This window comes from Suncus etruscus, chromosome 5 (genome assembly GCF_024139225.1).
Source record: "Suncus etruscus isolate mSunEtr1 chromosome 5, mSunEtr1.pri.cur, whole genome shotgun sequence".
NCBI classification, from domain to species: domain Eukaryota; kingdom Metazoa; phylum Chordata; class Mammalia; order Eulipotyphla; family Soricidae; genus Suncus; species Suncus etruscus.
This window is the reverse complement of record NC_064852.1, coordinates 115,765,662-115,791,154: the sequence shown is the minus strand read 5'-3', so window position 1 is coordinate 115,791,154 and position 25,493 is coordinate 115,765,662. Positions and strand designations below refer to the sequence as shown.

Here is a 25,493-nt window from a genome sequence, read left to right as displayed (position 1 = left end):
CAGTTCTCGTTACATCATGGTCTCTTTGAGTACCCCTAGGACTAGCTTCTGAACACTGCCAGAAACAGAAACAGAAAAATTGTGTTGACATTGAGATCCTGTAATTTTATATGTCCCTTTTTGAAAATGGACAACTAGGATTTTAATTTTGATTGTTTTGGTGTATTAATTTGTTTGTTTCTGAAGTGTTATTATAATAACTGTGTTGCCTTTCATTCCATTCCATGAGATGTTTTTCCATTTTCTTTGTGGGGAGCATGAATTTGACTTTGTGTTCCTCCTTTGTGAGCTCAGGGGCACCATATGGGATGCTGGAGATCAAACCTGAGTCAGCTGTGTGCAAGGCAAGGGCTCTATCTGCTGAGCTATCATCACTCTGCCCTGTCTTGCCATTTTTCTAAGCAGATTTTTTTTTTTTTCCTTTTTGGCTTTTGGGCTACACCTGGCAGTACTCAGGTCAGACCTGCTCACACCTGACTCTGCGCTTAGAAATTACTCCTAGCAGGCTCTGGGGACCACGTGGGATGCTGATAATTGAACTTGGGTGAGCTATGTGCCACGCAAGTGCCCGCCCCGCTGTGCTCTGGCTTTTCTAAATAGTGACTCTTTGTATTTTCAATATGTATCTTATTCCTTCCTCTTTCAGTGTATTACAAATGTAAATATTTTTGGTACAGATGATGAGTAGAATTATCTTTTGGTTAGAGAGATGGTACAGCTTGTACTGGATGGTCCCCAAAGCTTTTCTAGGAGTAACCCTTGAGTGCAAAGCTAGTCTTAATCTCCAAGTATCCACATCTCCCCCCCAAAACCAAAATTATTTTCCTAATTTTAGTTCTGCAAATTCTGCATTTTTTTGGAAGTGTATAGAAATATAAAAACAAAGAACGTAGTGCCTCCCGTCTTTCCTTTTGCTGTTCAGGTATTTCTAGGGGTGGGTTTATGATGTGGCTAGTGACAGTTTTGTCTTCCTTTCCTGTCTGGTTATGTCTGATTTTTTCTCGTTTAATTGTCCCAGGTAGAAATTCTGGCGTATTGTTTAGTAGAGTGAGGCTGGTATACTTTTTGCCTTGCTCTGATCTCAGTGGAAAAGCTCTCGCTTGTCTCTTACCTTTCCTTGTGATGGGGCCTTGGTGTTCACAGTCAGGTGCACTTTATCAGATCGTGTGTTTTTATCATGGGATGTATTGAGCTTGCTAAATGCTTTATTTTAAAATTTATTGCATATATTTATTTTTGGTCACACCTGGTGATGCTGTCAGCCTTACTCTGGCAGACTCAGGGATCACTCCTGGTGGGGCTTGTGGGGACCATACAGGGTGCAAAGAATGAACCCTAGTCTGGTGCATGCTAGGCAAGGCCTCCTAAATGCCATTCTTTTTTTTTGTTTTTGTTTTTGTTTTCTTTCTTTTTTTTTTTTGGTTTTTGGGCCACACCCGGTAACACTCAGGGGTTACTCCTGGCTATGCGCTCAGAAGTCACTCCTGGCTTGGGGGACCATATGGGACACCGGGGGATCGAACCGCAGTCCGTCCAAGGCTAGCGCAGGCAAGGCAGGCACCTTACCTCTTGTGCCACCTCCTGGCCCCCTGTTTTTGTTTTCTTGGGCCACACCTGGGGGCGCTCAGAGGTTACTCCTGGCAGGCTTGGGGGATCATATGGGATGTCAGGGATTGAACTGAGGTCTACCGCATTTGCTGTACCCACTGTGCTATTGCTCTGAAAATGCCTTTTAAGAACCTCTGTTGAGATGGTATTTTCCCACCTTATTCTGTTAATAGAGTATATTACATTAACACAATGCCTTTGTGGTTTTGCCATTGGAGACCTCTTAGGAAAAATAGAATGAGAGGCTGGAGCAGTAACACAGCAATAGGGCGTTTACCTTGCACTATGCCAACCTGGGCATCCCATTTGGTGCCCTGAGCCTTCCAGAAGTGATTTCTTAGTGCAGAGTCTGGAGTAACCCCTGAGCACTGCTGGGTGTGGCCCCCAAACTAAAAAACATACAAAAAAAAAAAACCAAACAAAAAATTAAAGAAAGAAACAAGAAAAATAGAATGAGTTGGGAAATTTTTTTTTTCAATTTTGTGAAAGGGAGACATTTCTTTTTGAGTTTTGTGATGAAATTTTTGGTACTTAATGTTCGTAAAGTTTACTGGTGATATTTTTTCTTGAGTGTTAACTCTTTGTGAGATGATTTTTACTGAAAGGTTTGTTTTTTTGTTCTGCTTTTCTGTTTTCTTTTTTTTTTTTTTTTTGTCATACCAGGTGGCACTGAGGGGTTACTCCTGGCTCTGTGCTCAGAAGTCGCTCCTGGCAGGCACAAGGGACTATATGAAATGCTGGGAATCGAATCGGAGTCTGTCCAGGATTGGCCTTGTGCAAGGCAAACGTCCTACCGTCCTACCGCTGTGCTATTGCTCTGGCCCCTTTACTGAAAGTTTTAATTTCTCTCATAGAAACTGGAATATTCAGTTTTTTTTTTTTTTGGGGGGGGGTCACACCCGGCAGCGCTCAGGGGTTACTCCTGGCTCTACGCTCAGAAATCGCTCCTGGCAGACTCGGGGGACCCTATGGGATGCTGGAATTCGAACCAATGACTTTCTGCATGAAAGGCAAACGCCCTACCTCCATGCTATCTCTCCAGCCCCCAGGTTGTTTTGAGAGAACTTTGTTAGCATTAAAAAATTACTTTAGGGAATTTGTTTAAGTTGTCTCATATTTAGTTTTTCTATCCTGCCTTTTAAAGACATCGAATCATTAACAATATTCCCTCTAATTCTTGCTAGTGGTCATATGTATAATATCTTTTACCTGATTAGTTTTGATTAGATGTTTTACATATTATTGTCTCAAAGTATTGCTAGTTTTGTTTTCTTTAGTGATTATCTGTTCTCTTTTTATTGCCTTGGGTCAGCAGTTCTTCATTCTTTTTCAGATTTGGTATGTACTTTACCGACATAAACAGATATTAACTGATGCCACTGATTTTATTTTTTTATTACAGTAATTTAATGCTATACTATTATAGATACAAATTGACTGGCATAGGGCTGGAGAGATAGCACAGCGATAGGGCGTATGCCTTGCACACAGCCGATCCAGGACAGATGGTGGTTTGAATTCCAGCATCCCTCCCTACCAGGAGCGCAGAGCCAGGAGTAACCCCTGAGTGCCGCTGGGTGTGACTCCTTCCCCCTCGAAAAAAACCCCCAACAAATTGGCATCTCACAAATTTGGTTTTTATTTTATGTCAAAGATTCTCTAATATGTCTTTCATTTCTTGGTTATTTTTAGCAGTGAGTTATTTGAAAATACTTAATTTCAAACTACTTGAGAATTTTCCATTAATCATAATGATCCATAGAAAAACTTAATTCTTTTCCACTGTGGTCAGAAAACTTGTTTAATTTGAATGCTTTTTTTGTGTGTTACCTCTCCAGATCTCTTATAGTTTTTTTTTTTTAAATAAATACTAATGTTATGTAATAGGTTTAATCTGGTTAATATTTTGTGTGTCCTGGAATTACTCTGTTTTGGGGTGGAGTACTATTTACTTACTAATATACTACAGATAACAAGATTACAACAGTGTTCACATTTGTGGCATCGATATATAAAGTTGCTGCACCTCGCTGTCACCAAAATGCCAAAAACCCTGCACGAATGTCCCTTTGTTACTTCTACTTTGACTCTTGGTTTTCCTGTCTCCCCACTGCTTTGTCGTCTGAGTTTGGGCATCCAAGGCCTTTTTTTTCTTCTTCATTACTTGATACTCTCTATTACTCGTCATGTTTCACTGTATTCCGTAGATAAGTGAGATCATCTAATACTTGTCCTTCTCTGACTTATTTTGATCATCATTACACTCTCTGTTTTCACCTATCTTGCAGCGAATTGCTTTATTACAGATGCATACTATTTGTTATTGTTTCCCATAGTATCCAAATTACTTTTGTTTTGCCTTTTTTTTTTTTTTTTTTTTTTTGTGGTTTTTGGGTCACACCCGGCAGTGCTCAGGGGAAACTCCTGGCTCCATGCTCAGAAATTGCTCCTGGCAGGCACGGGGGACCATTCAAACTGATGACCTTCTGCCTGAAAGGCAAACGCCTTACCTCCATGCTATCTCTCCAGCCCCCCAAATTACTTTTAAATGGCTTATAGCCAAGCCTTGCTTAAGTGTTGTCCTAATTATGTTAGTGATGATGTTGTTCAGTTCTATTAGATTTATTTCCAGTTCTATTAAGTTGATATCCTGTCAGCTGAGAAGGATTTTCACCATTTCTGGGTTTGTCCATGGCAGGTGTGTCAGCCCTGGCTCCGTTTGTTAACGAAGTATGTAAATGTTTACAGTCGTTCTCATTATCATTGTGAGTTGGTTGGCATCTTTATTATTCATCTTCTGTTGAATGAAATTTTGGAGGCTCACATTCAGTAGTCGGAGGCATAGGACCAATCCCAACATCGATTCTTTGCTAACCAGGAGAGCTAAAGGGTTAGTGAGGGCCCACAGATGCTGTGTAGTTGGAGCCCTGGGGTTCTGAAGGGTGTGGGGGTTCCTGGGGCTGCACCAGTGATGTGCAGAGGACCCAGCGATAATGGGAGTCAGTCTAGGTTGGCAGATGCGTGCAGACTACCTACTGGCTCTACTGTTTCCAGGCCATGGTTGGGGGATGCCAAGGACCCAGCCTCTCCATCATATTTTATCTTCTACTACTCTTCCAGTAGTAGCTTTGACAATAAATTGATATTAATTAATCTTTATTTTACTTAGAGCCTTTTATTTTTCTTCGCTTAATATGCTTTGGTAGATATTTTTGCTTTTGGGCCACACCTGATAGTGCTCAGGGGTTACTCCTGACTCTGCACTTAGGATTACTCTGACTGTGCTCAGGGGACCATATGGGATGCCAGGAGGGAGTGAAGCCAGTTTGGCCACATGCCAGGCAAATACCTTACCCACCTTGTAAGAGATACTCTGAGCCCTGTTATAATAGATTTTAAATGTATTCATTCATTTGCATATTAAATTTGTTGCTCTTAATTTTGGGTCACTATTTTTGTTGGGTTTAACAGGTTTTTTTTATTATAATACTGTGATTTACCAAATTGTTCATAATACTATTGTTCCAGGCATCAATAATTTCCAGCACTAATCCCACCATCAGTGTGACCTTCCCTTCATCAGTGTCTCCAATTTTCCAACCACCACCCTACTGCCCTGTCTGCCCCTTTGCAGGTACAAACAATTTACTTCATGTTGTTTGTTAGAAAAGAAAGGCAAATGGACTTATCAAAATTTAGATCAACAAGTGCCAGTTTGAAATACTCCTCAGGGATTACTACTGGCAGGGCTTGGGGTACTTTCTGGACTCCTGGAAAACTGAATCAAACCTGGGTTGGTCTTCCTCAAGGCAATATAGTATATAATATAGTAATATTATGCTCCTGCCCTATTTCTGTGATTTTAATTAATTTTCTTTGATATTTTAGGGTGGGGATTTTTTTCTTTCTTTTCAGTGCTTATTTCCTATTTTCCAACTCTGTTTTGTAGGTGATTCCCTCCCTTTCATTTGTACTAGTGAAATATTTGTTTCTTAAGTGATAAAAGTTCAGTGATTTTTCTCTGAAAATCACTGTGTGCCTCGGGTCCTTTTGTTATTTGCTGGGATAGGACATATAACTAATAATGCCAAGCCATTATATAGAAGGAAGACAAAAGGGAATGAGTTTGGTTTGAGGGGAGCTCAGAGAAAGGAAACGAATGGAAAGCTCTTTTGTAGTATGCATGTTTTTTGTGGTATAATAACGGTATAATGGATATAAACTTTGCCAATGAATCAAAATTTTTTTGTCATCTGAAAATGGGAAAGTTAATCTTTTGACTCCAATTTTATTCAGATTTTGCCCATTGATCAAAGACAGTGAACGGTTTCCAACCAGCACTTTTTTTGTGTATGAGATTCTGGAGGCAGAGGGAAAGAAATCAGTAAACTCTTGATTCCTGTTCTAAGGATTGGCTTTGCCCTAACGTCCCTAATGGCAGTAGGACCAGATAACCATAGTGTGTCATAAACTGTAGGACAGAAGATCAGCCAACGGGAAAGTACAGTGGGAAGTCATGAGTTTCATTTTCTTAGATGACTTCACCATAGCCTAGACATCTTGGTCCTCTGAGCGAACAGACATAACCAAGATAGCAGCAGCCTGTTTTACAGAGCAGGAATAGAGATTCTACTCAGTCAGAAACAAAGACAGTGAACAAAAATTCTGTCAGTACTTTGAAATACTTGGTTTCTGAACAAAGTATGTTTTGTATAACAATAGTGGTTATTTTAAGGTGTTAAAAACAGGAAGTTTTAAGTTTCTTATCTATTGTATTTTGGTAGTAAGTTTTTTGTTTGCCCATTGTCTAAGGTCTGGTAGACTAGACTTGTATCAGGACATTCACATAGTTCTTTTTGTAATTATTTTATATTATTTTGTTTTGTTTTGTTTTGTTTTATTTTATTTTGTTTGGGGACTACACTCAATGGTGCTAAGTGGTTACTCCTGACTCTGCCCTCAGAAATCATTCTTGGCAGGCTTGGGGGACCATATGGGATGCCGGGAATCGAACCCCGATCCGTCCTGGGTTGGCCACGTACAAGGCAAATGCCCTACCATTGTGCTATTACTCCAGCCCCTTTATAATTGCTTTAAAATTCTGTACTTTAACCTGCCTATTTTTTAATGAAATCCTATATTAATATGAGAGATAAACAATTTGGAAGATAAAAAAAATTCTTTTTTTTTTGTGTGTGTGTGGGGTTTTTGGGCCACACCTGATGACACTTGGGTTGCTCCTGCACTCAGAAATTGCTGCTGGCTTGGGGGACCATATGGGATGCCAGGGGATATAATTGCAGTCATAGGTTACTGCGTGCAAGGCAAACGCCCTACCATTAGCGCCACTGCTCTGGTCTGGAAGATGAAAAATTTTAACAACTAAATCTAAGTAAAGATAAGTAATAAAATTTTAGTTTATTACTTTCAAATTTACTTATTTCTGGTGAGTGATAATCTTCACACAGATCATAAAATGTTTTAAAAACTTTATTATTTTAATGAAGCATGCAGTAGATAATTACATCACGCACCAGCAAATGCATAATTAACATATGATCCCTTTAATGTGATAAAGTGACTGGAATATTTTTTTTCCTAAGTGATTTTTAATATTTCTTCTAATGTGAGTTTTATTTTTTAATATAATTTTTATTTTGATCATAGTGACTTACATATTGTTGACAATAATATTTAGGTATTTACATAAAATCAGGGGGGATTTCCATCACCAATTTGTCCTCCCTACACCTCCGTTTTTGTCCTACCTCCCATATGCTCTTCTCTCACCCCCAGGGCTGCCAGAATATGTGGTCCCCTCTGTATCTAGCCTACTACTTAGTAGTCTTGCACCTGTTTGGTCCTGGTACCTCCCTTATTTCCCCCTCTAACTGGGAGGCAGGACTAGCTAGTTCAAGTTACGTGGTTTTGTTTGAAGAAGAGAAAAGTAATAAACTGGGGTAAAAGTCTAATACGCCAAAGAAGAGAAAAGTAATAAACTGGGGTAAAAGTCTAATACGCCAAAAATAAGCAGAATTCTTCTAGAGGCTCTCATCATTGGTTTGAGAGACGAAGGAGAAAAAGAGGGTGAAACACTCCACCAGTACAAAAAGAAGTGTCAAATATCCAGTGAGGACTCCAACAATAACGATAAGACCACAAAAAAACAAAACAAAACAAAAAAAACCCCCCAAAACAACAAAACAAAAAAAACCACCATGGTCTTGAGATAAGAAACATGGCAGAGCACATAAAGAAAGAAAAGAAAAGAAGAGAAAAAAATTAAGTATAAATGGGGCAAAAGCTTCAATAACCACACCAAAACAAAGAAATCGACCAAAAATAGATAGGTAAATAATAATGATAATAATAATAATAATAATGAAGATAAAACATAATATATAAAAAGTAAACAATGTTTTTTGCTTTTTTGCTTTTTTTGCTTTTTTCCCTTCCTGCCCTGGTACAGTAAATATTGGGGTCATTCGAAAAGGAATTCACTTGGCCTAAGAGATATGGGGTTTCTCCGCCCTTGGAGTATATTGTCATGGGATCAACTATAGACTCTGTTCAGGATCATTTACTCTCCCGGTGGTGCTTTTGTGTTGTTTGGAAGACTTCTGCTCCATCCTAGGTGATACAATCAGACCTCTGTATCTATCTATCTCAGTATCTGCACAGTTCCAGGGGTGGGACTTATGATGAAGTCAGTCTTTGTGGTTCTAGAAGTTCTGTTCCCTCATTGTCATTTTAATCCATCTTCTGTGGTTGGTGGTCTTGGTCTTTGCACTAAACCTAGGATGGCACCTAGGATAGCGTCTTTCTTTGTGTTTCCAGAAGCCCCATTCCGTTACAATTGTCTCTGCCGGACTTTTGGAACTGGGGATCATGGTTGTTGTGCAGGTTGTAGTTCAAACCCTAGACTAGGGCTTTTTTATTGGTCCCAAGATATATAGAGTCTGGTCATGGTTCTAGCAGCCAGTCATCTGTAAATCGCAATCTTGGCTTTTGGACCTACCAACGGATGACAAGTCTTCTGATTTTGTCTTATCGTTAGCTGGTAAGGTAGGATAACCTGCTCTTAGGTCAAGTTGTTCCCATTTTCTTTTTTGTTTTTGTTTTTGTTTTTGGGCCACACTCGTTTGATGCTCAGGGGTTACTCCTGGCTAAGTGCTCAGAAATTGCCCCTGGCATGGGGGGACCATATGGGACGCCGGGGGTTCGAACCTTGGTCCTTCCTTAGCTAGCGCTTGCAAGGCAGACACCTTACCTCTAGCGCCACCTCGCCGGCCCCAGGTTGTTCCCATTTTCCTCGTTGTCAGGATATCGTATTAGAGCTGGCACTTGTTGGTGTTCTAGCAGTATTAAGGCTGTCCTGGATGAGATTTGTTTCCTGCAGCTGTTGTGAAGAACTGTGCCGTTTATACGTGACTGGGATTTTTTAAAAGGTGGTTTATTATGAGTTATGTATTGGCAAGATAATTATAAGTTGTGTTAGTAAATTTACAAGTCAAAATTTGATAATGCTAAAGCCAAAAGTGATTGAAACTTGTCTTAACTTTTATTTACTTAATTGTTTGATTTTGGGCCACATCCAGCAATGCAGAACTCACTTTCTGATGCTTGGTTGAATTTATGGGATGCTAGAGATTGAACCCAGCTTGGCCACATGCAGGACAAACACCCTCTGCTCTCTATTATAGTTCTGGTCCCAAATGATTGTTTAGGTTTGTTTTTAGGACACACCTGGCTGTGCTCAGGGTTTACTCCCGGGTCTATGCTTAGGAATACCTACTTCGCAGGACAGGGCACCATAAGGGGTCCTGGGTATCAAACCGAGGTCATTTGGTCATATGCAAGGCCAGTGTCTTAGCCTCTGTACTAACTCTCTGGCCCTGCCTCATTTTTTTTATATTTTTGAGTTTAACCACTGAGGTTTTTTTTATTTATTTATTTATTTATATATATTAATATCTTTATTTAAGCACCATAGTTACAAACATGTTTGTAGTTGGGTTTCAGTCATTAAAAAGTACATTCCCCTTCACCAGTGCAATCTTTCTATCACCAATGCCACCCATCTCACTCCTCCCTCACCCCCACTGTCTGTCTTCAAGGCAGACATTCTATTTCTTTGACTCACTATCATTATCATGATAGTTGTTGGTGTAGTTATTTCTCTAACTGCATTCACCACTCTGGTAAGCTTCATATTGTGTGCCGATCTTTCCAGCCCTCATCTCTATTGTTTCTTTTTTTTTTTTTTTTTTGTGTTTTTTTTTTTGGGTCACACCCGGCAGTGCTCAGGGGTTATTTCTGGCTCCAGGCTCAGAAATTGCTCCTGGCTAGCACAGGGGACCATATGAGGCGCTGGGATTTGAACCGATGACCTCCTGCATGAAAGGCAAACGCCTTACCTCCATGCTATCTCTCCGGCCCCATCTCTATTGTTTCTGGGTATTACTACAATACTGTCTTTTATTTTTCTTAAATTGCACAGATGAGTGAGACTATTCTGTGTCTATCTCTTTCTCTCTGACTTATTTCACTCAGCATAATAGTTTTCATGTTCATTCATGTATAGGAAAATTTCATGACTGCAATTTTCCTGATGACTGCATAGTAGTCCATTGTATAGATGTACCACACTTTCTTTAGCCACTTATCTGTTCCTGCCTCTTTTCTTTATTTGTTCTTGTTTTTGTTTTTTTGCTAGACCTGGTCCTGGCTTTCAGAGTTCTGAGTCTCTCCTGGTAGTGCTTGAGGAACCATATGGGTTACTGGGAATCAAACCTGGGTCAGTTGCATGCAAGGCAATTGCCCGCACCCCTGTGCGAGTGATCTGGCCCTATCTTCCTGACATCATTTTAATGATGTTTTTCAATTTCCTGTCATTATTTTAATGATATTCTATAGTACACAAATTTTAATTGTACTAAATTGTATGTCTGTGTATGTATGCTCAAATGCACTCTAGGTACTATATCTAAGAAACTGTTGGTCTAATTCAGGTTCTCAAATATTATGTTTTTCATAGGAGTTTTAGACCCTTGATTCATTTGGAATTAATTAGGCTGTGAGGTAAGGTTTCCTATTCCTTGCCTTGTGCATTCAATTAAGTCAGCATTGTTGAAAAGAATCTTTCCTCACTGAAGTGTTTTGGCACCTTGGTCTAAAACTAATTACCCACAATGCGTGGTTTCATTTCTGGGCTCTGGAATTTGTTCCATTGATGGTCTGTCCTTATGCCAGTATTTCTGGGTCTTGATTGCTGTTCTTGAGTTATTTCGAAGTTGTTTGTTTTTAAGATAATTTTTGCTCACCTCTACTCCTTATATTTTCTTTTTTTAGAATTTTGGGGTGGAGTTCTCCCAAATGTGCTAGGGAACCAGGGGTTCCCTCCTTTTGATGTTTGGCTAGCTGGCCGGATGGTTCACTACTGGGACCCAGAGATGTGGCACTTTGGTCCTGTGGTTCCTGGCAGTGTTGGTGGGTCCCTTATACTTGGCAGAGCTCGGTCAGGTTGTGCTGCCAGGGATTTACTCAGGGTTCTGTGCCCTTCACCTCCTCTCATATCTCCACTACTTTTTGTTTGTTTGCTTTGGTGGGGGGGTTATGCCCGGCATCACTGGGGTTACTCCTGGCTCTGAGCTCAGAAATTACTCCTGGCAGGCTTGGGTGGGGCACCATATTGGATGCTGGGGAATGAACCTGGGTCAGCCACATGTAATGCAAATGCCCTACCTGCTGTGCTATCCCTCCAGCCTCTCTTTCCTGCTTTTTATGCAATATTTAAGGTCCCTTGATAATATTTTACAAAACGTCTAGCATGAATTTTTTTTTTTTTTTTTTTTTGGGATTTTGGGTCACACCTGGCAGCGCTCAGGGGTTACTCCTGGCTCTAAGCTCAGAAATCGCTCCTGGCAGGCTCGGGGGACCTCATGGGATATCGGGATTCGAACCACCGTCCTTCTTCGTCTAAGGCAAATGCCTTACCGCTGTGCTGTCTCTCTGGCCCCTCCAGCTTGAATTTTGATGGGAATTTTTATTATCTGTAGATAGGTTTTAAGGTCCTTATAAACCATATGATATATTTTGCTCCATAAATAGTGTATATCTTTACATTTAAGAGTACTTTAAATTCTTTTTTTTTTTTTTTTTTTTTTGTGGTTTTTGGGTCACACCCGGCAGTGCTCAGGGGTTATTCCTGGCTCCGTGCTCAGAAATTGCTCCTGGCAGGCACGGGGGACCATATGGGACGCCGGGATTCGAACCGATGACCTTCTGCATGAAAGGCAAACGCCTTACCTCCATGCTATCTCTCCGGCCCCAAGAGTACTTTAAATTCTTTTAATGAGGGCTGAAGTGAAAATACAGGTGGTAAGGCATTTGCCTTGCATGAGGCCAGTCTGATTTTGAATTTCTGACAACATGAATAGTCCCTCGAGCTCCACCAGGGGTTCCTCCTGAGCACAGTTAGGAGCTGCTTTGAGCACACTAAGTGAAACTCAAACCTCTCCTCTAAAATCACACATTCCTTTTTTTTTTTTTTTTTTTTTGGTCATACCCGGCAACACTCAGGGGTGACTTTCTGGCTCTATGCTCAGAAATCGCTTTTGGCAGGCTCAGGGGACCATATGGGATGCTGGGATTTGAACCACCGTTCTGATGCATGCAAGGCAAACACCTTACCTCCTTGCTATCTCTCTGGCCCCATCACACATTCTTTTAATAATGAATTTTAGTTCTCAGTGTTTAAGACCTCTATTTTACTTTAAATTTTGTTTTGTTTTGTTTTGTTTTTTTGTTTTTTGTTTTTGGGTCACACCCAGCAGTGGTCAGGGGTTACTCCTGGCTCCACGCTCAGAAATCGCTCCTGGCATGCTCAGGGGATATGGGATGCCGGGATTCAAACCAATGACCTGCATGAAGGGCAAACGTCTTATCTCCATGCTATCTCTCCGGCCCCTAAAACAATTTTTTTTAATTTAAATTTTATTTTTGTTTTTGGGCCACACCCGGCAGTGCTTAGGGGGTTACTCCTGGCTCTGTGCTCAGAAATTGCTCCTGGCCGGCTTAGGGGACCATATGGGATGCCGAGGATTGAACCTCTGTCCATCCTGGGTCTTCTGCATGCAAAGTAAATGCCCTAAAGCTGTGCTATCACTCTGGCCCTTATTTTTACTTTATTTTTATTTATTTATTTATTTATTTATTTATTTATTTATTTATTTATTTATTTATTTATTTATAGCCACACCCGTTTGATGCTCAGCGCTAAGAAATTGCCCCTGGCTTGGGGGGACCATATGGGACGCCAGGGGATCGAACTGCAGTCCTTCCTTGGCTAGCGCTTGCAAGGCAGACACCTTACCTCTAGCTCTATTTTTACTTTTAAAGTTACCACTAAGTATATTGCTTAGGGGCCGGGAAGGTGGCGCTAGAGGTAAGGTGTCTGCCTTACAAGCGCTAGCCAAGGAACGGACCACGGTTCGATCCCCCGGCGTCCCATATGGTCCCCCCAAGCCAGGGGCGATTTCTGAGCACATAGCCAGGAGTAACCCCTGAGCGTCAAATGGGTGTGGCCCAAAAAAAACAAAACAAAAAAAAAGTATATTGCTAATCTTAGATATTTTTATAGTATAACTGGGCTTAACTTCTTAATTTCGTTTTTATATTCTAATTGATTGCTAATTGCTAATACTTAAGCATACAATTGTTTTTGCATATTTATCTTCCATATTACCAAATACAATTAAATGTTCAGTTTTATATTTCTGTTATCGATCTTAAAGTTCTCTTTGCCCTCTATGCCTAGTGATTATTATATTAAGTAGCACAACACATTTGATTACTTCCCCACATGCAGATATGCTGGATGCTCGGTAAACTGGAGAATACTTTCTTGGTTTGATTACCCTCTGCTCATGGGCACTTTCAAATTTTCCCTCAATTTTTAGGCTACCCCCAGTAGGGCTCAGGGGATACTTCAGCCTCTGTGCCCAAGAAGCACTCCTGTGGCCAGCACTCCTGTGGTAGGGAATTTGCCTTCACAAGACTGACCTGGGACCGATCTAGGTTCAATCCCCAGCATTCCATATGGTTTCCTGAGCCTTCCAGGAGTGATTTCTGAGGGCAGAGCCTGGAGTAACCCCCAAGAGCTGCTGGGTATGGCCCAAAAACAACAATAAAAAAATCACTTCTGGGCAGTGCTCAGGGGACCATATGGGATGCAGGGGATTGAATTTAGGCTGTGTGCAAGGCAAGCACCCTCTTTTACTTTATGTCAGGTATTTTTCTTTATTTGTCCTTGTTATCTGCTGCTGCTGCTGCTGCTACTACTACTACTACTACTACTACTACTACTACTACTACTACTACTACTACTACTACTACTACTACTACTACTACAACCACTGCTATTATTACTACCCACTACTATTTTGCTTTGTTTTGGGGCCAAGTCTCGTAGTGTCCAAAGGCTCCTGGCTCAGGGTGACAGGCCACTCTCATTGATGCGGGTCCAGTCCTGAGCTCCAGCAACCAAAGCACAGTCAGCCTTCACAGGTATCTCTGAGTCCCATGTCTTTCTATTATTGCTGTTTGTTTATTTGTTTTTTGGGCCACACCTGGTGACGCTTAGGGTTTACACTCTTGGCTATGTGCTCAGAAATCACTCCTGGCTTGGGGGACCTTATCGGATGCCAGGGAATCAAACCACGGTCCTGTCCTAGGTCAGACACGTGTGCAATGCAAAGGCCTTACTGCTGTTCCACCGCTCTAGCCCCTTGCTTTTGTTTTGTCTTTTTGTTTTGTTTCTTTGTTTTGGGGCCATACCAGGAGGTTCTCAAGGGTTACCCCTGACACTGCTCTCAGGAATCATTCCTGGCATCAGGCTCAGGACATGCTGCTGGGGGTGGAATTTGGGGCAGCTGCCCACCAAGTGAGCCCCTTGCCCACTATGCTGTCTCTGGCCCCTATTTTTATTTATTTTTGTTTTTTTGCCACACCCAGTGGCACTCAGGGGTTGCTCCTGGCTCCGTGTTCAGAAATTTCTCCTGGCAGGCTGGGGGGGACCATATGGAATGCCAGGGATTGAACCTGGGTCTGTCCCAGGTTGGCCCCATGCAAGGCAAACGCCCTCCCCACTGTGCTATCTCTCTGGCCTTGGTCTCTGTTTTTATTGGATGATTTATCTTTAGAGGTTGCTGCTGTGGGAAATGGCAGCTTTTCTTTCTCTTCCTCCAACTCCCATGGCTTCGCATCACATTTGATTGTTCCTGATGGCCTTGATGACGTGGGGGACCCTGCTGCTGGCTCTGATGTTCACAGAGGTTTTTGGTTGTGATTGTTCCTCTCATGCTAGCCTGGACTCAAGCTCCTGCCCGTTTTATCTGCAGTGCTCACCGGAAGGGGGAGTAGCAGTTTGGGTTTCTGTGCTCACACATGTGTGGCTGTGGGCTGGGCAGCTCATGCCTTTTTGTGGCACCAAGGAACCCGTGGTGCCGTGAGTAGTGCCAGATTTGAGACCTTGGCCACAGGCTTGCACCAGAGCTCTGTTTTGTCAGCTGTGACGCGTCAGCACCAGTGGGTTCCCCTGATTCCAGCTGCATCTAATGCCTCACACGATCTGGATGGGGAGGGGATCGGCAGGTACAGTTGCCCTACCCTGCCAGTAGGTCTCCAGCCTCTCTTTTTAATATAGGAATAATTCCTTTTATCACTGTGCTTTGCAGATTTTATGCTTTTCAGGGGTCCTCAAACTTTTTAAACAGGGGGCCAGTACACTGTCCTTCAGACTGTTGGAGGGCCAGATTATAGTAAAAACAAAAATTATGAACAAATTTCTATGCACACTGCATATATCTTATTTAGAAGTGAAGAAACAAAATGGGAATAAATACAATATGTGGCCCGAGGGCCGTAGTTTGAGGACTATTGCTTTATATAATGCCCTCTGCCAGCAAAAAGACGAATGTCTTGCTGAAGACACCTGTGGCCATTGGCATTTTAAAGGAGTTGAGTCCTTGACCCTAGCAGTGCTTTGTGTGTGGGGGCACACTATCTGCAGTGTCAGGAACTGCAGTGGAGTTGCTTTTAATTAAGGTTTATAGAGATAAATATACATATTTATATATAGATATAAATATATACAGACACAAAGCTATTTCACACTTAGCAGAGAAGTATAAATACAACTTTCATATATATACATATATATATATATATGCATTGGAAGCTGAATAATTCTAACATTTTTTTCTTCTTTCTTTTTTTTTGGAGGGGGGAGTCATACCCCGCAGTGCTCAGGGGTTACTCCTGGCTCTATGCTCATAAATCGCTCCTGGCAGGCTCAGGGGACCATGCCGAGATTCGAACCACCATCCTTCTGCGTCTAAGGCAAACACTTTACCGCTAATTCTGTCTAGCTTTATTGGGATATTATTCACTTTATTGTGGTGATCTGGAACCAAACACATGTATCTGCAATGTATGGGCTACACTTTCCCCAGATTTCTCTGTATAACTTGTAGACATTTTGGATTTATTCTGTGTGTTCATCATTGCTTTGCAAACAACCACAGCTTGATTATAAGTGGACTGTGATTATATATATATATTTGTTGCAACTTGATTAGTACTTGCGGAATGTCTAAATTTCTAAGTGTAAGCAATTCGTTGAATAAACTATGTACTTACAATCAAAACAGTAAGAAGTTAGTTATAAAAAGGAATGAAAATACTGGGACCAAAGAGATAGCAGAACCCAGAGGGTTAGTGTTGTCCCCTGAGCTCCACAGGAGTGATCCCCAGTGCAGAGCCAGGATTAATCCCTGTGCACTACTGGTGTGGCTCTCAAACAAAAATACTAAAGAACTGGTTGGAATAAATTCAGATTTTAAAAAAGAATAGTAAAGATTCTTCCCTAATCTAATCTAATCTATCTAGATTTTGGGCCACATCTAGTGGCTCTGAGCTCAGAAATTGCTCCTGGTGGACCATATAGGGGACCAGCTGGGATGCCGGGGACCAAACTCAGGTAGATTGTGTCTGAGCAAGGCAAATGGCCATACCTGCTGTGCTATCGCTTCAGCCCCCAAAGAGCACTATATAAACGTAACATTCCCAAATTGGAATGGGATGTGGAGAAAACCATATGTAAGTATTGAACACTCTTTACTTAATCATTGACATATATATATATATATATATATATATATATATATATATATTTTTGTGGTTTTTGGGTCACACCCGGCAGTGCTCAGGGGTTATTTCTGGCTCCAGGCTCAGAAATTGCTCCTGGCAGGCACAGGGGACCATATGGGGCGCCGGGATTAGAACTGATGACCTCGGGCTCGGAGAGATAGCATGGAGGTAAGGTGTTTGCCTTTCATGCAGGAGGTCATCAGTTTGAATCCCGGTGTCCCATATGGTCCCCCGTGCCTGCCAGGAGCAATTTCTGAGCATGGAGCCAGGAATAACCCCCGAGCGCTGCCGGGTGTAACCCAAAAACCACAAAAAAAAAAAAAAAAAAAGAACTGATGACCTCCTGCATGAAAGGCAAACGCCTTACCTCCATGCTATCTCTCCGGCCCCTGTTGTTAATATTTTTAAAAAGTTGATCACCGTGAGTAGCACTGCAGGGGAGCTCCCCCAATAGAAGGAGGAACATCCCTTATGCCATCCATGTTTCAGAGGGAGCAAAGGAAGAAAAAAAACAGAAGACTTCTTACTTAAAAAAATAATACCTGGGCCCTGAGAGATAGTACAGCTGTGTTTGCCTTGCAAGCAGCCGATCCAGGACCTAAGGTGGTTGGTTCGAATCCCGGTGTCCCATATGGTCCCCCGTGCCTGCCAGGAGCAATTTCTGAGCATGGAGCCAGGAATAACCCCCGAGCGCTGCCGGGTGTAACCCAAAAACCACACACAAAAAAAAAAAAAAAAAAAAGAACTGATGACCTCCTGCATGAAAGGCAAACGCCTTACCTCCATGCTATCTCTCCGGCCCCTGTTGTTAATATTTTTAAAAAGTTGATCACCGTGAGTAGCACTGCAGGGGAGCTCCCCCAATAGAAGGAGGAACATCCCTTATGCCATCCATGTTTCAGAGGGAGCAAAGGAAGAAAAAAAACAGAAGACTTCTTACTTAAAAAAATAATACCTGGGCCCTGAGAGATAGTACAGCTGTGTTTGCCTTGCAAGCAGCCGATCCAGGACCTAAGGTGGTTGGTTCGAATCCCGGTGTCCCATATGGTCCCCCGTGCCTGCCAGGAGCAATTTCTGAGCATGGAGCCAGGAATAACCCCCGAGCGCTGCCGGGTGTAACCCAAAAACCACACACAAAAAAAAAAAAAAAAAAAAAAGAACTGATGACCTCCTGCATGAAAGGCAAACGCCTTACCTCCATGCTATCTCTCCGGCCCCTGTTGTTAATATTTTTAAAAAGTTGATCACCGTGAGTAGCACTGCAGGGGAGCTCCCCCAATAGAAGGAGGAACATCCCTTATGCCATCCATGTTTCAGAGGGAGCAAAGGAAGAAAAAAAACAGAAGACTTCTTACTTAAAAAAATAATACCTGGGCCCTGAGAGATAGTACAGCTGTGTTTGCCTTGCAAGCAGCCGATCCAGGACCTAAGGTGGTTGGTTCGAATCCCGGTGTCCCATATGGTCCCCCGTGCCTGCCAGGAGCTATTTCTGAGCAGACAGCCAGGAGTAACCCCTGAGCACCGCTGGGTGTGGCCCCCCCCCCAAAAAAAAACTTGAATTTTCCCAGCATGAGAAAGGAAGCTCAGATATTTGCAAGAGAAGCAACCCAAACAGATACAGATTAGGACATATTAAACTGTTGGAAAAAGAAAAAGACGTCCTGGGGCCAGAGTGGTATCATAGTGGTAGGGCATTTGCCTTGCTCGCAGCTGACTCAGGACGGACCCAGGTTCTTTTTTTTTTTTTTTTTTTTTTTTTTGGTTTTTGGTTTTTGGGCCACACCCGGTAACGCTCAGGGGTTACTCCTGGCTATGCGCTCAGAAGTCACTCCTGGCTTGGGGGACCATATGGGACACCGGGGGATCGAACCGCAGTCCGTCCAAGGCTAGCGCAGGCAAGGCAGGCACCTTACCTCTTGCGCCACCTCCCGGCCCCCAAAATTTTGTGTCTTTTCTCTGACAGCTACAAGTCTTTTTTTTTTTTTTTTTTTGGTTTTTGGGCCACACCCTGTGAGGCTCAGGGGTTACTCCTGGCTATGCACTCAGAAGTTGCTCCTGGCTTCTTGGGGGACCATATGGGACGCCGGGGGATCGAACTGCGGTCCGTCCTAGGCTAGCGCAGGCAAGGCAGGCACCTTACCTCCAGCGCCACCGCCCGGCCCAAGTCTTTTTTTTTTTTTTTTTTTTTTGGTTTTTGGGCCACACCCACTTGACGCTCAGGGGTTACTCCTGGCTATGCGCTCAGAAATCGCCCCTGGCTTGGGGGGACCATATGGGATGCCGGGGGATCGAACCGCGGTCCTACGCTAGCGCTTGCAAGGTAGACAGCTTACCTCTAGCGCCACCTTCCCGGCCGGACCCAGGTTCCATCCCCAGCATTCCATGTGGTCCCCTGAGCCAGAGCAATTTCTGAATGCAGAGCCAGGGGTAATTACTTGAGCACCACCAGGTATGGTCCCAAAACAAAAACAAACAAACAAAGACAAATGCATTAAAAGAAAAACAAAGTCAAGATATGGGAGTCCTTACATGACTATTAGCAAGTTCTGCCACACAGCTCTGTAGTCAGAAGGGAGAGTGATATACCTCCAGATGCTGAATTGAGAAGATCTGCAAACATTTACATCGGAAGGATGAATAGATTTTTCAGTAACAACAGTTAAAGGAATTTGTCACCCTTAAATTCTGCCCTCTAAATATTTATAAAGGACTTCTTTATGAAAGAAATTCCAGTCAAAAGTAGCATGATGAAAAAAAAAAAGTGGGAGACAGAGTAATAAAAGGGACTCAGGCTGTCTCGATCCTCTCTTGAGTTGAAGGCTAGCTCTAGCCGGCATGGGGTTGGGGGAGACCCCATGTGGAAGGCCTTCTCCCTAACTTGGGTGCACTGGGAGCCTTGATAGGCTCCCAGCCTTCCCGTCTTCTGCCCCTAGCCTCCAGGCCTTCTGGGGTGGCAGCCCAGGCGGCCAGACAAGGTGGGTGTCGGGGGGGTCCCTCCTGGATGGGGTCCCAAGCTTTCCCCGCCCTTCCCTCTGCTCTAGGGAGGGAAGGGCACAGGGTGGATGGCGGACAGATCCTGGCTTCCAGCTCTCTCTCGATCCTCTCTTGAGCTGGCGGCTAGCTCTAGCCGTCCTGGGGTTGGGGGAGACCCCATGTGAAAGGCCTTCTCCCTAACTTGGGTGCTCTGGGAGCCTTAATAGGCTCCCAGCCTTCCCCTCTTCTGCCCCCGGCCTCCAGGCCTTCTGGGATGGCAGCCCAGGTGGCCAAAAATGGTTGGTCCTAACTTGGGGTGTGCTGAGATTTGCTCAGTTGCACTAAGTTTGTCACTGGCAATTTCTGACAACTCTGCATATGGAAATCCGCGTGGGGGCTAGCGCCCCGTGCACACTGCATGTATTAAGAGTATTCCTTATCTTTATGTTATGTTTTGCGTATCAAGAATGTCCATTTTGTATTCTGCCCTTTCCCACACCCCTACAAAGCTCATTTTTACTCCTTAACTCTCTCACCCCCCCCCCCCCAAACATCACTAACCCACATTACTCTTTTTAACTTCAGTATTGCACAATCCTAATCACAGACCAAAGCCGTGCATTGTGTGTAACAACCCCAAACTGTTTCAAAGGACATACAATGGACACGCATTTCTTTAAAATATTTTGTGTTTTTTCTCTAACAACTATATGTTTTACTAAATATTCTCTTATACAGTGACAATTCTAACCAATTTTTATCTTCTCTTTATGAGCTGTTGAACAAGGAATTTTGGTGAAAGAGTCCCCCAGTTTAATACTTATAATTGAACTATGTCATGGGGATATTTGGACTTGTTCTTATGGCCCCCATATAGACCAATAACGCCACGTGGCATTGCTCCTTTTTTGCATAGGCACATTAAAATGGGAAAATACTATACATACAAATAAGATCCTATCTAATAGAGATTGGAATACACAAATCTTGTAGTGCAAAGGGACCTTACACCCTGAACATTGACATAGTGACCTGGCACAGGCCTCAGAAGAAAGGGCATTTTCCATTCACGCCTGAACCAGGGAAGCCATCCATGAAACATCCAGGTTTGTCTATAACATCACCTGGAAGCAATCCTCTACCACGGAAGACCCTACCACTGCTCAGACATTGACCTGCTCAAAAGAGACTTACTTCCCTTAACACTGAGAAGACTTAACAACGACCTGCTTACAGGACAGGGCTTCCTGCATTGCCCTTTAATGGTGAGGTGAAACGAGAGGACGCTCCACATCCTGACTTCAATGTAGGATATGCAGATTCCAGGATCTTTAATACAGAAACATGATACCAACAACAGAGACTGTGTGAAAAGTGTGTTGGCTCTATGGACAATGTCTTGGATTGGACAATCTAACTTGCCTGGAGTCTAGAGTTGGTCTTATGCCAGGAAACTTCAGGGGTAGGGTCTCTTTGTATTTAGGCCAAGGTTATTCCTTTCCATGCCCCTCATATTTTGGTGGGCCTATGCAAACAACAATTGCCACTCTAACACTGTTTTTACTGTGCTCCTTTGACTAATCCTTAAAAAAAAACCCACTTAAAATTTGAGGTTAACTTAAGCTAATATGCATGTACATGGAAATGTAAAAAATACTATGCCTCTAATGTTTAAGGAGTTACGTAAGTTTTATGGCTTTAGATTGCCTTGTGTGCTGTTAAGAAATATTATAATGTGTTAGTCTGGGGACTTGAGGGACAAAGTAATTCTGTTTTATTTATCTTAATGTTTTTTGGCTGAAAGTTCAAAGTTAAGATATCAGGAAGGGGACTTCTTCTGAGAATTATGTTATGGGTGATTGTCCTTCCACTGTAACTTTACCTTGTCCTCTTTCTTTGCATCTTTGTTCTCATAATTAAAAATAAAAACATTAAAAAAAAAAAAAAGGGACTCAGGACTCTCTTTCACTTTATTCCTAATTCCTTTTGGGGAGGGCCTTCTAAGCAGTGATTCGTTCCTTCTGGTGGTTCCTGGCACAGGGTGTGGGCTGACTTTTTGCTTCTTGGATCTGACACTGTGGTGCTCTTTCCCTAGTGTTCTGTGAGTCTTCGTTGCTGTCGTTAGTGGTTTTGGTTCTTGATTTGTTTGTTTGCTTCTGGCTCACACCCAGCGGTGTTCAGTGATTACTCCTGACTCTGAACTCAGAAATCTCTCCTGGCAGGCTTGGGGAACCATATGGGATGCTGGGGATCAAACCCGAGTTGGTCATATGCAAGGCAAACACCCTACCCCACTGTGCTATCACTCCGGCCCATGATTTCTTTTTTTTTTTTGGGCCACACCCAGCGGTGCTCAGGGGTTACTCCTGGCTGTCTGCTCAGAAATAGCTCCTGGCAGGCACGGGGGACCATGTGGGACACCAGGATTCGAACCAACCACCTTTGGTCCTGGATCAGCTGCTTGCAAGGCAAACGCCGCTGTGCTATCTCTCCGGGCCCTGGCCCATGATTCTTAATTCTTTTGTGCAGATATTTTTTACCTACTTTCTACTGTTTACATATTGTGCTCTGATTTTACTTTAGGCTCTTTCTACTATTGAACCCCTCAATTTTATTTGTTTGCTTGTTTTTGGCCTACATCCTGCAATGCTCAGGGGTTACTCCTGGCTCTGCACTCAGATCACGCCTGGTGGCTCAGGGGACCAGCTGGAATGCTGGGGATTTATTCTAGTTTGGCCACATGCAAGGCTAATGCCCTCCTTGCTGCACTAACACCCTGGCCCCCCTCAATTATATTTTTAACAATACTTGTTTTGTAATTGCATTGTATTTTATTGTATTCTATAGTATAATTCTTATTTGGGTTTTTCTCAGACTTCCTATGTCTGTTTTTTTTTTTTTTTTTGGGCCACATCCGGTAACGCTCAGGGGTTACTCCTGGCTATGTGCTCAGAAATTGCTCCTGGCTTGGGGGACCATATGGGACACCGGGGGATCGAACCGCGGTCCGTCCAAGGCTAGTGCAGGCAAGGCAGGCACCTTACCTTTAGCGCCACCGCCCGGCCCCTCCTATGTCTGTTGAGGTGTGTTCCCTCCCATCATTAATCTCATGTTAATGATTATCATTAGGACCATCACTTCAACATGATTTTCCTTAGGTAACTTGCTCAGCCATGTTAGGTCAGTCTAGGCTGCCTCCTTGACCCATCAGTATAGGTGAGTCCGTCTGTCTCCCCACTATCTCTGATGCCCTACACTATTGATGGACGGAGGGGGGAACTGGCAGTGGCCCTGAGCTCCAGTCAGCTGGTCTGGCAGTTTGAGTTGGAAAGTATCAAGTGTCTCAGGCCAGAGCAATAATACAGCAGATAGGGCGTCTGCCTTGTATGCAGCCGACCCGGATTCGATCCTCCCTTGAGCACTGCCAGGGGTGGTTTCTGTAAACCCTGCTTTCATATGAAGAGGGCCAGATGCATGAAGTGGATTGCATTTTGGGGACAAACTGAGTTAGGGGACCCTTCATCTTTTATACTGGCCCGTGAGCCTCCTTCTGACTCCTGCATCTGGGAAATCCTGTTCTATAGATGGTGTGGAACCGAGCCCCTGATTATACAAGGTACAGGTGTGTAAAGAACTCTTGGAGAATTGTTTTCAGTATCAGTTTCATCTTTCCTTTCAAAAGACACAGTTTTGGAACCCTGTGCTGTTGTTTTCTTCGCCTGGATCAGTAGCGTTTAGCCTTGCTGCATAGTCTTTCTGTTGGATAGAAACTCCTTTGTCATCAGTCTTGGTTTCCTTCTGCCTCTTTGATGTAGATCTGTTTTCTGCATCTCTTACTTCCTTTTCCCCTTGACTTCTGCTCTGAGGATACATATGCTGCATTTTTTCCTGAGAAAAGAGTACATGGAAAATTTTTTTAAAGCCTGACTCCTTGTGTGCCGAAACTGTCATTCAGCTTTCACTAGTCAGTTTGTGAAAACCTTGTAGAATCTTCACTTCTTCCAGCTTTCCTGTTGCTTTTGATTCCTTATTCATTAGTTTCTTCTATATTCTCTGGAGCTTTGTGGAGAATCATTTCTTGTAAAGATGTTTTTTTTAACATCTGTTTTCTTTCTTTAGTTAAATTGACACTTGATCTGTGTCTTTTGTGAACATGCTTTAAAACTTTTTAAAAATTAAATTACCATGAGCTACAGAGTTAAAAGTCGTTGATAGTTGAATTTCAGCCACACAATGTTCCAGCAGCCATTCTTTGACCAGTGTTCATTTCCTGCCACCAATGTCCCCAGTTTCCCTCCCATTGTCCCATTCCCACCCAGCTCCCTGCATACCTCTGTTACAGACACTTCTTTCATTGCCTCTATCTCTGTTTCTCTGTCTCTCTTCCTTTTTCCCTTTTAGACACCATAGTTTGTGAGACTATTACTGAAGGGGCAGAATGCATATCACTACTTCCTTTCAATTCCCAGTTCTTGTCCAGAGTGATCATTTCCAAGCATTATTATCATAGTGACCCCGTCTCTGTTTTAACTGCATTCCCACCCATTATTTCTATTTTCTTTGGGTCTTATTTTCCTACTATGGTGTTTTTTAAAAATATCTCTCAGATGAGTGCAATCATTCTATATCTGTTCCTCTCACTCTGACTCATTTCACTTAGCATGGTACTCTATATATTTTTATCCATATATAAGCAATCATGACTTCATTTTTCCTAACAGCTGCATAGTATTCCATTGTATAGATGTACCACAGTTTCTCTTGTCACTCATCTGGTGTCAGGCACTTGGGTTTCTAGGTTTTGGCTATTCTGAATAGTACTGAAATGAACACGGAAGTGCTGATGGCTTTGCCACTTTGTGTTTTTGGGCCCCATAGGGTGTATTCCCAGGAGCCGTATTGCTGGGTCAAAAAGAAGCTTAATCTTTAGTTTTTTGAGGAAAGTTTATATTGTGGAAAACATCCTTTAGCTCTGAAAAATTAGCTTGTTTGTTTGTTTGTTTGTTTATTTATTTATTGTGGTTTGGTGGGTGGATCTTCTCATAGTTGCTGGGGACACCAGGACAAAACCCAATGGTATTAGGGAGGCCACATGGATCAAACTGAGGATCAAACCTGAGGCGTTGTACAGGTCATATACGCACCCCATCCAGCCTTTTGAATCCAGGGCTGCACATACTTGAGCTCTATCCATGGCCTCTAAGAGGAGAATGGTTGGGGCTGGAGAAATAGTCAATGCACGAGAACAGGGAGCAGGAGCAAAGTTAACACTTAACGAAGGAATGAAAATTGGAGTTCCTTTGACTCTTATGGGCTGCTCATGATTAAAAATAGAAAGAAAACAAAATGGATTTCAGTGAGCATCCTTTGTTACTGCTTTTAAAAGTGATTACTACTGAGGATGGCCTAGTGTTCATATATATGATTTCTTTGATGCCAAAGTGAGCTCTATTTTTAGTTTGCTATTTTAATGGCAATCACTTTTTTTTGAGGGGGGTCACACCTGCCTGTGGTCGGGGGTTACTCCTGGCTCTACACTCAGAAATCGCTCCTGGTAGGCTGGGGGTCCATATGGGATGCCAGGAATCGAACCCAGGTCCTTCCTGTGTCAGCTGCGTGCAAGGCAAATGCCTTACCACTGTGGTAATTCTTCGGCCCAGAAACCCATTTTAAAACAGTGGCAGGTTAAGACAGTCTTTCTA

The 25,493-nt window shown here is 42.8% G+C and overlaps 1 protein-coding gene across 26 annotated transcripts in view; it reads left to right on the top strand.

Annotated features, from left to right (window-relative positions):
- The window catches only part of ABI2 (abl interactor 2), an 86,825-nt gene that overhangs the window by 10,329 nt on the left and 51,003 nt on the right, over positions 1 to 25,493 (top strand). The window lies entirely within an intron of this gene.